This window comes from Trichosurus vulpecula, chromosome 3 (assembly GCF_011100635.1).
Source record: "Trichosurus vulpecula isolate mTriVul1 chromosome 3, mTriVul1.pri, whole genome shotgun sequence".
Lineage (NCBI taxonomy): Eukaryota > Metazoa > Chordata > Mammalia > Diprotodontia > Phalangeridae > Trichosurus > Trichosurus vulpecula.
This window is the reverse complement of record NC_050575.1, coordinates 442,399,817-442,409,235: the sequence shown is the minus strand read 5'-3', so window position 1 is coordinate 442,409,235 and position 9,419 is coordinate 442,399,817.

The following is a 9,419-nucleotide window of genomic DNA, read 5'->3' as shown; positions in this document are numbered from 1 at the left end:
TCATCTGTAAAATGACCTTTAAGTCCCCTTCTAATTCTAAATTTATGATTTTATAATTCTAAGATTATTAATCTATCTAAATCCATGCCCGTATCTTTATGAGGAAGGGGGAATTCCAACACTTCTCAATTTCAATATAAAACTGTCACCTCCAACCAATGGAATTTTCTGCTTCCTTCAAGGCTAGTTCTAGTGATGATGATGAGGATGGTGATGAGGAGGAGGAGGAACTACTGTTAACTTGTATTATAAATCTACCTCCTTTGTACACTCTTCCTCCTATGTACAGAATGATCTCCCTTGTGATCTCCTGAGAATAATGGTAAAATATAATAAAATACCAAAAAAGCACCACAAGAAAATCAGATTTCACATGATATCCAAACTTGGTTTAGAATGAATGAAATACATTCTCCCCTCTCATTGTAGAGATGTGATGGACAATAGGCATAGATTACTGAATGTGATACAAAACAAAGTGTGTGTTGGTTGTTTTCCTTTTCACAAGGGAGGATTCTATGAAAGGTTAGAATACTGGAGACGTGATGATGGGGTGGGGAAAGGACAATACCATTAAGAATCACTGACTAATGAATTTTAAAAGATTTTTAGGGCCCTTAGGATAAAATGAAATTTCTCAAATTGTCATTCAAAGCCCTTCAGGACACATCTTTAAACTACATTCGTAGATTTACTTGACATTCTTCCTCACACACTCTAAATCACAGATCTGCTTGCTGTTTTTTATACATTACATCCAATCTACAGCCTCTTTACCTTTGGTCAGGTTGACCACCAAGTCTGAAATGCTTTCCCTTCTTTCCTCCATCTCTTAAAATCCTTAGCTTTGTTCAAGGCTCAAATCAAGTACCACCTCCTGTAAGTTACCTTCTTTGTTCTCTCCATTTGAGTTTTCTTCTTCCCCTCTCCCAAACTTCTCCTCTCTGTGAGGGCATTACCAGCCTCCCAGTCACCAAGGCTTACAACTTTAACTTCATATTCAACACCATTTCACACTACACATATCCAATCAATTGCCAAATCTTGGCAATTCTGTTTCCAAATAATCCTTGCATACTGTACAACCTCTCCACTCACAATCTGCCATGTTATTTCAAGTACTCAACATGGTCTCAATTGGCTTATTTCAATACCTTTATAGTTGGTGTCCCTAACTCATAGATCCCACCATTCCAATTTATCTTCCACATATCCAACACAATGATTTTCCCCCCTAAATATTAAGTCTAACTATGCCATTCTCCCCATCCAAGCCCCAACCTCAACAAACACTAGTACTTCCCCATAGCATTGAGTTTCTAACACAAGCTTCCCTGTATGGAACTTTCATCCCTTCACAGCTTGGCTCCCTCCTACGTTTCTGGTCTTCTTATTCATTACAACACTCCCACCATTTTGTGATGCAGTCATAATGGCCTAATTATTGTTCTAAAAATAGTGTCCTCAGTCTCTCTGTCTTTGTATTTAGTCCTGGTGCCTGGCATATTCTGCTCCGACCTCCAGCTATCAGGATCTCTAGTTTCTTGCAAGACTCAGGTCAGATGCCACTTTATACATAAATCCTTATTTCATTCACCCAAATGCTAGTATCTACCATCCCATAATATGTTTTATTCATTTTGTAGGTATTGTGTTTATTCTTCTACATATGTTTTGCCTCTCCCATTAGAATGTAAGATCCTTGAGGACAGGGATTGTTTCACCCTGGTCTTTTCATTCCCAGGTTTAACATATTGAATAACACATAATAGGCACTTAACAACTGTCTGTTGACTGATTAATCTCTATGTGTATGTGTGTATACATATACATATTTGCATATACATTTATGTGTATTATACATAATTATATATATATCAATTTATGCACATGAAATGTGTATGGATTTTGATGCCATGATATGTAGATATAGATGATATAGACACTTACATATGTATATTTTATATTTTTCATAGGACTATGTTTTCTTTAAGGAGAAAAAAATTACACTCTTTTTCTCTTCAGTGCAAAGTACAGTGCTCGTGTGATTATAATTTTGAGATGCCTACTCAGAGTCATCATTATTTATTGAATTTATTGTGATTTGATGGGTATCAGTGATTATATTACTGCATTAATCTGAATAGAATGAAGTTTAAGTTATATATGTTAATGCTATTAGGATAAGAGTTATGAATAATTAATCCACCATGTTTTATGATTATATTAATTGTATTCAATTTACCAGCTAGATTTATTCAGTTAGTTAGAAATGTAATAAGAATGTATTGCGGCATTACCAACACACTCACACACGCTCATGCGCGCACACACACACACACACATACACACATTGTAATAAGATTCATTTACTGGTGTAATACCTCCTCACTCCTATGAAATGCTACTATCCACTCCCTAGTGACCTTTGCTACAAACCCACAACTTCCTGGGACCCTAGGATACTGTTGGTTGAACACTAAAGTCTTATGACCTATAGAAGGCCCTGAGCTATATTTGAAAGAGTCTTAAGATATTTGAAGGTCCCTGGTGAGATGACCTAGAGTTGAGACTTGTGGAATGTCTCATGACCTGTGAAAGATCAGTTGACAAAGTGGTTTTGATAGATGGATATTTCCCTTAACCAAACACAGGATTTCTGCATTTCTGGAATCACCCAATACTGAATTGTGACTCATCCTATTTTTAGTGATTTCCCAAGTGTATAAAAGTAACTAGCATCCAAGGAAAGCAGTACCTGATTGTGAGGAAGATCTTGGATCCAATTAATTAGTCACCATTGGACTCCCTATTATATCCAATATACTCAGACATCTCTTTCAGTGACTTCCGTTACAGATTGTAATTTTGTCACTCATACCTGGCATATAATATATGATTAATAAATGCTTGCTAAATTAAATTTAAATAAGGGACTATATGTCCCTTCTCTTATTTATCTCTTTGGGAAAATCTCTTCCTTGCCTAGAAAAATAAATATAATAATATTTGTGCTTACCATCTGTGGTGACTCTTGTAAAGGAAGTGATGAAAAAATACTGCTTATATGTAATCAACCATCTTCCTGTTTTTTGTCTTGATGGAAATACATAATCAGATGGTCTTTAAAATAAGCTGTCTTGAAAATTGGGAGAAAATCTTTACAACCAATGTCTCTGATAAAGGCCTCATCTCTTAAATATACAGGGAATTGAGCCAAATGTATAGGAATATGAGTCATTCTCCAACTGAGAAATGGTCAAAGGATATGAACAGACAGTTTTCAGAGGAAGAAATTAAAGATATCTATAGGCATATGAAGAAATGCTCTAAATCACAATTGATTAGAGAAATGCAAATCAAAACAACTCTTAGGTACCACATATCTCCTGTCAGATTGGCTAATATGACAAAAGAGGAAAATGATAAATGCTGTAGAGGATGTGGAAAAATTGGAACATTGATATATTGTTGGTGGAGCTGTGAACAAATCCAGCCATTTTGGAGAGAAATTTGGAACTATGCCCAAAGGGCTATAAAATGTGCATACCCTTCGACCCAGCAATATCACTCCTAGGGCTGTATCCCAAAGAGATCACACAAGTGCAAAAGGGACCTGTATATACAAAAATATAGGTGTTTTTTTATGGTGGCAAAAAATTGGAAATTAAGGGGATGCCTCTCAATTGGAGAATGGCTGAACAAGTTGTGGTATACGAATGTAATGGAATACTATTGTACTATAAGAAATGGGGAAGATACGGACTTCATAATAACCTGGAAAGACTTGTATGATCTGGTGCTAAGTGAGAGGAGCAGAACCAGCAGAACATTCTGCACAACCACAGACATAATGATTCTGTGATGACTAACTTTGATAAACTTGGCTCTCCTCAGCAATATAAGGCTCAAAGACAGCTCCAAAGGAATCATGATGGAAAAAAGAGCTATATCCAGAGAAAAAACTGTGGAGTCTGAATGAAGATTGAGGCAAACAATTCACTCTCTTTTTTTCCCTCTTTTTTCTGGTTTTGTTTCTTGTCTCTCATGATTCATTCCATTGGTCATAATTCTTCTTTGCAACTTGACTAGTGTGTAAATAAATTTAATGCGAAGGTCTTTGTAGAATCTTTATCGGACTGCATGTCATCTTGGGAGGCAGGGGGAAGGGAGGGAAGGGAAGAAAATTTGAAACTAAAGAACATGTAAAACTAAGTGTAATAAACTAAAAATAAAAAATCAAAATAAAATAAAATAAGCTGTCTCAGTTTTTTGCATTTTTAAGAATTTTTATACCTTTTTATACATATATACACACATACACATATACATACATACATACATACATACATATATATATATATATATATATATATATATATATATATTAACAAGGAGAGTGGGGTCTTTTTTATATGTCCCTTTCAGTTAGTCATGTATCCGTAAGGATATGACTCATTGTAGCAAATACTCAATATCTCCCAAATGACATTGCCTCCAGAATAGACCTCTTATATGGACACTTCATCCAGGAGCTGTTCTTCCCATTGTATTTATCCATGATTCCAGTTTCTTTTGAAGCACATTGTTCCAGAACAGCACTTTCCAGCTTGTAAACAGCTGTGTGAGCTACACTGATGAAAAAATTGTTTTAGTATTGTGAAAATTAAATCAATTCTATCTCAATTTTTGATCATGTTTGCTATTAATCATTTTTGTCCTGTACCTGCCTGAGTCATGGTTCTTCATGTCTAAACTTAGTTCAGATATTCATCTGCCCTATAATGAGTTGATTTTAGAAATCAGTTCTTTGCTAATCACTATTCTATTCTTACCTCAAAGAAATTTGACCTTGATGGATGTGGGTGGACAACTGGTAATCTGGTCCAATATCTTTACAGAACCAAGCTATTGTTCAAGGATATGTGGTTTGCTGTTCACTATCTCTAACCTTGCAGGTGGACTCAAACAATAAACATTACTTAGTCACAGGTGGAGGGAGGGAGTTATTGTTGGATTCTCATTCTCCATTTCCAACCAATTGTCTTCCACCCCCTAACTATATAACTAATCACATCGCCCTTACCTCCACAGCATTGCCAATTGTATTATTTCCTAGTCTACATTATTCTATTCTTTGTTCTAAACTTAAGAAAGGGAACTGCTTCTCCACCTCAGGGTCTTTGGTTTAAGTGAGTGTGGTGTTAATGTTATTAAAGATCTTTCCCACCCATTCAATAGGGCCTTTACCTACACCCTTTACTTACTAGGTGGGAAGCCCCAGGTCCATACCCTTTCACTAACTAGGCACGAGGCCCCAGACCCACACCCTTTTGCTAATTAGTTATGAAGCTCTCAGGGCCCTAAGCAGAAGTGCTTAGATGATAGCCAATTGAATTGTATGTGCACTGAGTTCTAGCCAATCAGATGTGCATGAATTCAGCCAATCAGAGACCTGGGTTCTAGTCAATCAGATGCCTGCTAGAACTGAATGTAAGGAGAGCCAACAGTGTGAGAGAAGCAGAATTGAAAAGCAGACATCAAGAAGAATTGAGAAGCAGACATCAATAAGACATTGAGGCAGCAGACATCAAAAGGGAGTTGAAGAGCAGACATTGAGAGAGTAAACACTGACAGAGAGAGAGCCAGCATGGAGAGAGACTGAAGAGCTGAGAGGGCAGAGAATTTAGGACACTGCAAGGACTCTGAGAGCTGCAAGGGCTTTCAGAACTGTGGGAGAGGGCACAGGCAAGCAGACAGTTAGGATTCATGAATGATTGTTTTTGGAAAGGCCTTAACAGGAAAGAAGGTTACAGGATGACTTGATTCTTTGCTATAATACTGTGTTATAATTTCCTCATTGCTACACTGAGGTGGGATTTTTGGTTTCGGAATATAATTACTGCTACATCAGATTGAAGTTACTGGTGTTGGGATTTGATACTCTGGTGTCTAAATAAATGTTATACTTCTTCTGCCTTTTACCTAGAGAGTTTTTATTACTTTGTGATTCTGAACTATACAGGCATGTTCATGGTCATCCTCCAAGTCATGAATTTTGCCTTACTGATACACTGAGGCAACCCCTAATCTACTTTATTATCCTGTTTGTGCCCTGCTAATAAATTATAAAATTTCTCAGAGAAAATATGACTCAGTCTACCTTTGTGGAATTATACTTGCAGTAGTCATCTTCACAGATATCCCATCCCTCATCTCTGTTCTTTGTTGCCCTTAAAATTGATCTTCCTTAATTAGTTCTCTAAGCCTTATGGATTTATGCAATATGTGTATAAGGCAATGAACACTATATTTATTGTGACAAACCATAAGATAATTAATGCCTAAAGACTTTAGGTTAATAGTTACACAGAAAGCAAGGGAGAAACATTCAATGGGTATGATAATAGAATGCCCTAACAACCCTAAATTGTGCAAGAAAAGTAACATTGATCATGCCCTTAGTATAATGTATGACTGGAAAAAAATAGAGTCAGGAAGATTTGAGTTTGAGTTCCACTTCTGATCTCTGTATTATTAGATGTATTATTAGCTTGTATTAATTATTAGCTGTATTTATTTTATTACTTATTAGCTGTATTAATATTAGCACATGATCACCTTAAAGTGCTTAAATTTCCTAAATGTTCACCAGCGTAAAGTAGTACTTGACTCAGCAACATCCCTCATCCTCCCCCACAACTTATTCAATCAGTGGTTGAGTCTCATAGTTACTCCCTCCATTCCATGTCTCATACCCATTGCCCTCTCATTACACACACAATGACCACTCTGATTTAGGCCTTCATCACTACTACACTGGGATATGTGAACAGTCTCCTGACCTATCATCAGCCTCTAAACTGTCCAATTCATCCTTTACATGGCTGCCCAATTAATATTCCTAAATCATAAATGTGACCACTTTTCATTGTTCAAGATGCTTCAGTGGCTCCTTCTTGCCTACAGGGTGAGGTACAATCTAATTTGCACAGATTTGGAAAACCTTTGAAATATGGTCCCAATCTTTTTTTTTTTTTTAACCACATGTTTATATTCTAGAAAAAAAATGGTCAATTTATTATTCCCTCTGAATGGTGTTCCATATCATGTCTCTGTTCATTTGTATAGGTGTAATGGCAAGCAGGGCGGAAGTTTTTGCTTTTTTCTTTTTGTTTGTTTGTTTTGGAATGGTTCTCATCACTAAGGCAATCAAACGCCTTTGAGTCTTGCCTTTGTTTCAATCAAGAGTCTTTGATTGAATCGGGAGTCTTTGATGACCTGCTTAAGTTGAGGGAAGGCGTAGGTCACATGGGTTTCAGTAGCATGGTTGTGATGCCCTCTGGCCCTGAAACAAAGGTATACATACTCTGAGGTTAGCATTTTGCTTGGGCCTCACTCACTGGAAGTGTGTTGGTATGGAGACTCTAGGCAGCTGTTAAGGAAACCCCTGGCTTTGAAAACCCAAATGTTTGTGCTTCTCTCTCTGGTAACTGAGTATGTATAGCTATGGTCAGACATTTAGAAGCCTGTCTGTTGATTTGTGCTTATTTGCTCTGTTTATATAGTTTCTGCTTGTAATTTCTGTTTGTATTTTCTCTAAAGTTCAGGGTGCTGTCTTTTCCCTATGGACTAAGTGAATGATATATGTATGTTTAATTAAAGTAAGATTGTTAAGCCTTTAAAATTCCTTTCCTTAGAAAAGCAAATCAAAGAACCTGTGCTAGCAGTCCTCCCATGTGCTGGTGTTATTGGTCTTACACAGCCAAAGCAGCTGCAAGTACACTGCTGTTACAATAGGTTATTTTCTTTGTCTGGAATGCTAGCCCTTCACATCTTTGCTTCTTAGAATCCTTAAAGTACTGTATGACCAAGCTCAAGGTTCTCTTCCTATAAAATACTTTGTTTTATTCAGTCTCTTTATTCTTTCTCCTAAAATTATTTTGTCATTGTTGTTTTTGGGTATATTTTGCATTTGTTTATTTTTAGCTTTATCCAGTAAAAGGTGCTTGCCTTTGAGGGTCAGAAATATTTGGTTTTTGTGTCCCCATTGCTTAATGTAGGGCCTGGTACATAGCAGGACCTTTAAACTGCACTTTTAACTGCATATATTCATTATTATAGGCAACCTTGTTCAAGTACAAAATAGGCTACAGCACCACTGAGATTCTTTCAAACTCTGAGATTTTCTGAGAATGAAATAAGTGAATGGTAGACAAGCTTTAATTCCCACCACGTCCCTTTAATATTCCACATAAAGACTCTGATATACTCACAGGTACCATTTTGGCTCAAAATCTTGTGAACCATTACTGGTGGATTGAAAATGGGACCCAGAATTTGAATGGTATTCACAGACGTTATGATCTTCCCTGGCAACTCAGTATTGGATTGCATGAATCAAGGTTTTACTGTAATTACCTTTATTGTTCCCAGCACCTTGCTTCTGGGCTAATGACAGCAATCTGCCTCCCATCTTCAAAAAGAGACAGAGTGTAATTCTCAGTTGGGTTATCCTTTAGAAGAAATTCTACATCTCACAAGAGAAAATCTGAACTGCTCTGAGCATGATCTGTCCTCTTTCACATTCATGGGCAATGTACACATGTGAGTATTTTTTCTGGTGTCAAAAGAGTGACTCTTGCATTATTTTCATTTTATTGCACTTCTCTCAGAAGTACAAGAAAAACTATCAGTTGACAGTGATAACAGCTGAGAGAAATTCTCTCAGGCAACTAGAATGAATTCAACACTTATGATAACAGGAGAAGAGATAATTTAGAGATAAGGAGGACTTTCTAGGTCATCTATTCCAAACTGTGACTGTTCCGATGAGAAAATTAATGTGGAGAGAATTAAAGTGGTTTACCCAATGGCAGACCCAGGATTCCAGCCTAGATTCTCTCATTCGAAATTCAAAACTTTTATAATGTACCACTCGGACAGTAGAGTTGACCTGAGAGAAGATTATTAGTTGTTTGCCTTTGGGGGAGTGTGATTGCAACAAATTGGGTTAAATATTCCCTCTTAGCCATGGACAAGGATATTTTAAATAATAACATGAATTTCTGGACCAGGCAATATCTGAAGACCCACCTCCATAATCACCTTGTTGAAAAAGCCTGCCCTGATTTGCTCCACCTAGCGCTGCTCACTCTTGGACTTAATTTGGTGTTTAGGTGAACAATATAAATTCTAATATTTTATTTTTAATCTCTCCCCTCACCCCTGCTAATAGTCTTCAAATGGGCAGGTATGATGTTTTCTACATCTGGCCCCTCTTTAGTACTCAACACAAGGCAGGGACCATGAAGTACTTAGTTGTTACTAACCCTCATCACCCTCACCCTCACTGCCATCATCAACTTGGCCTGTGATTTCACTTCTGCCATGGACTGTAAGTGAGAAAACTCCTTCTG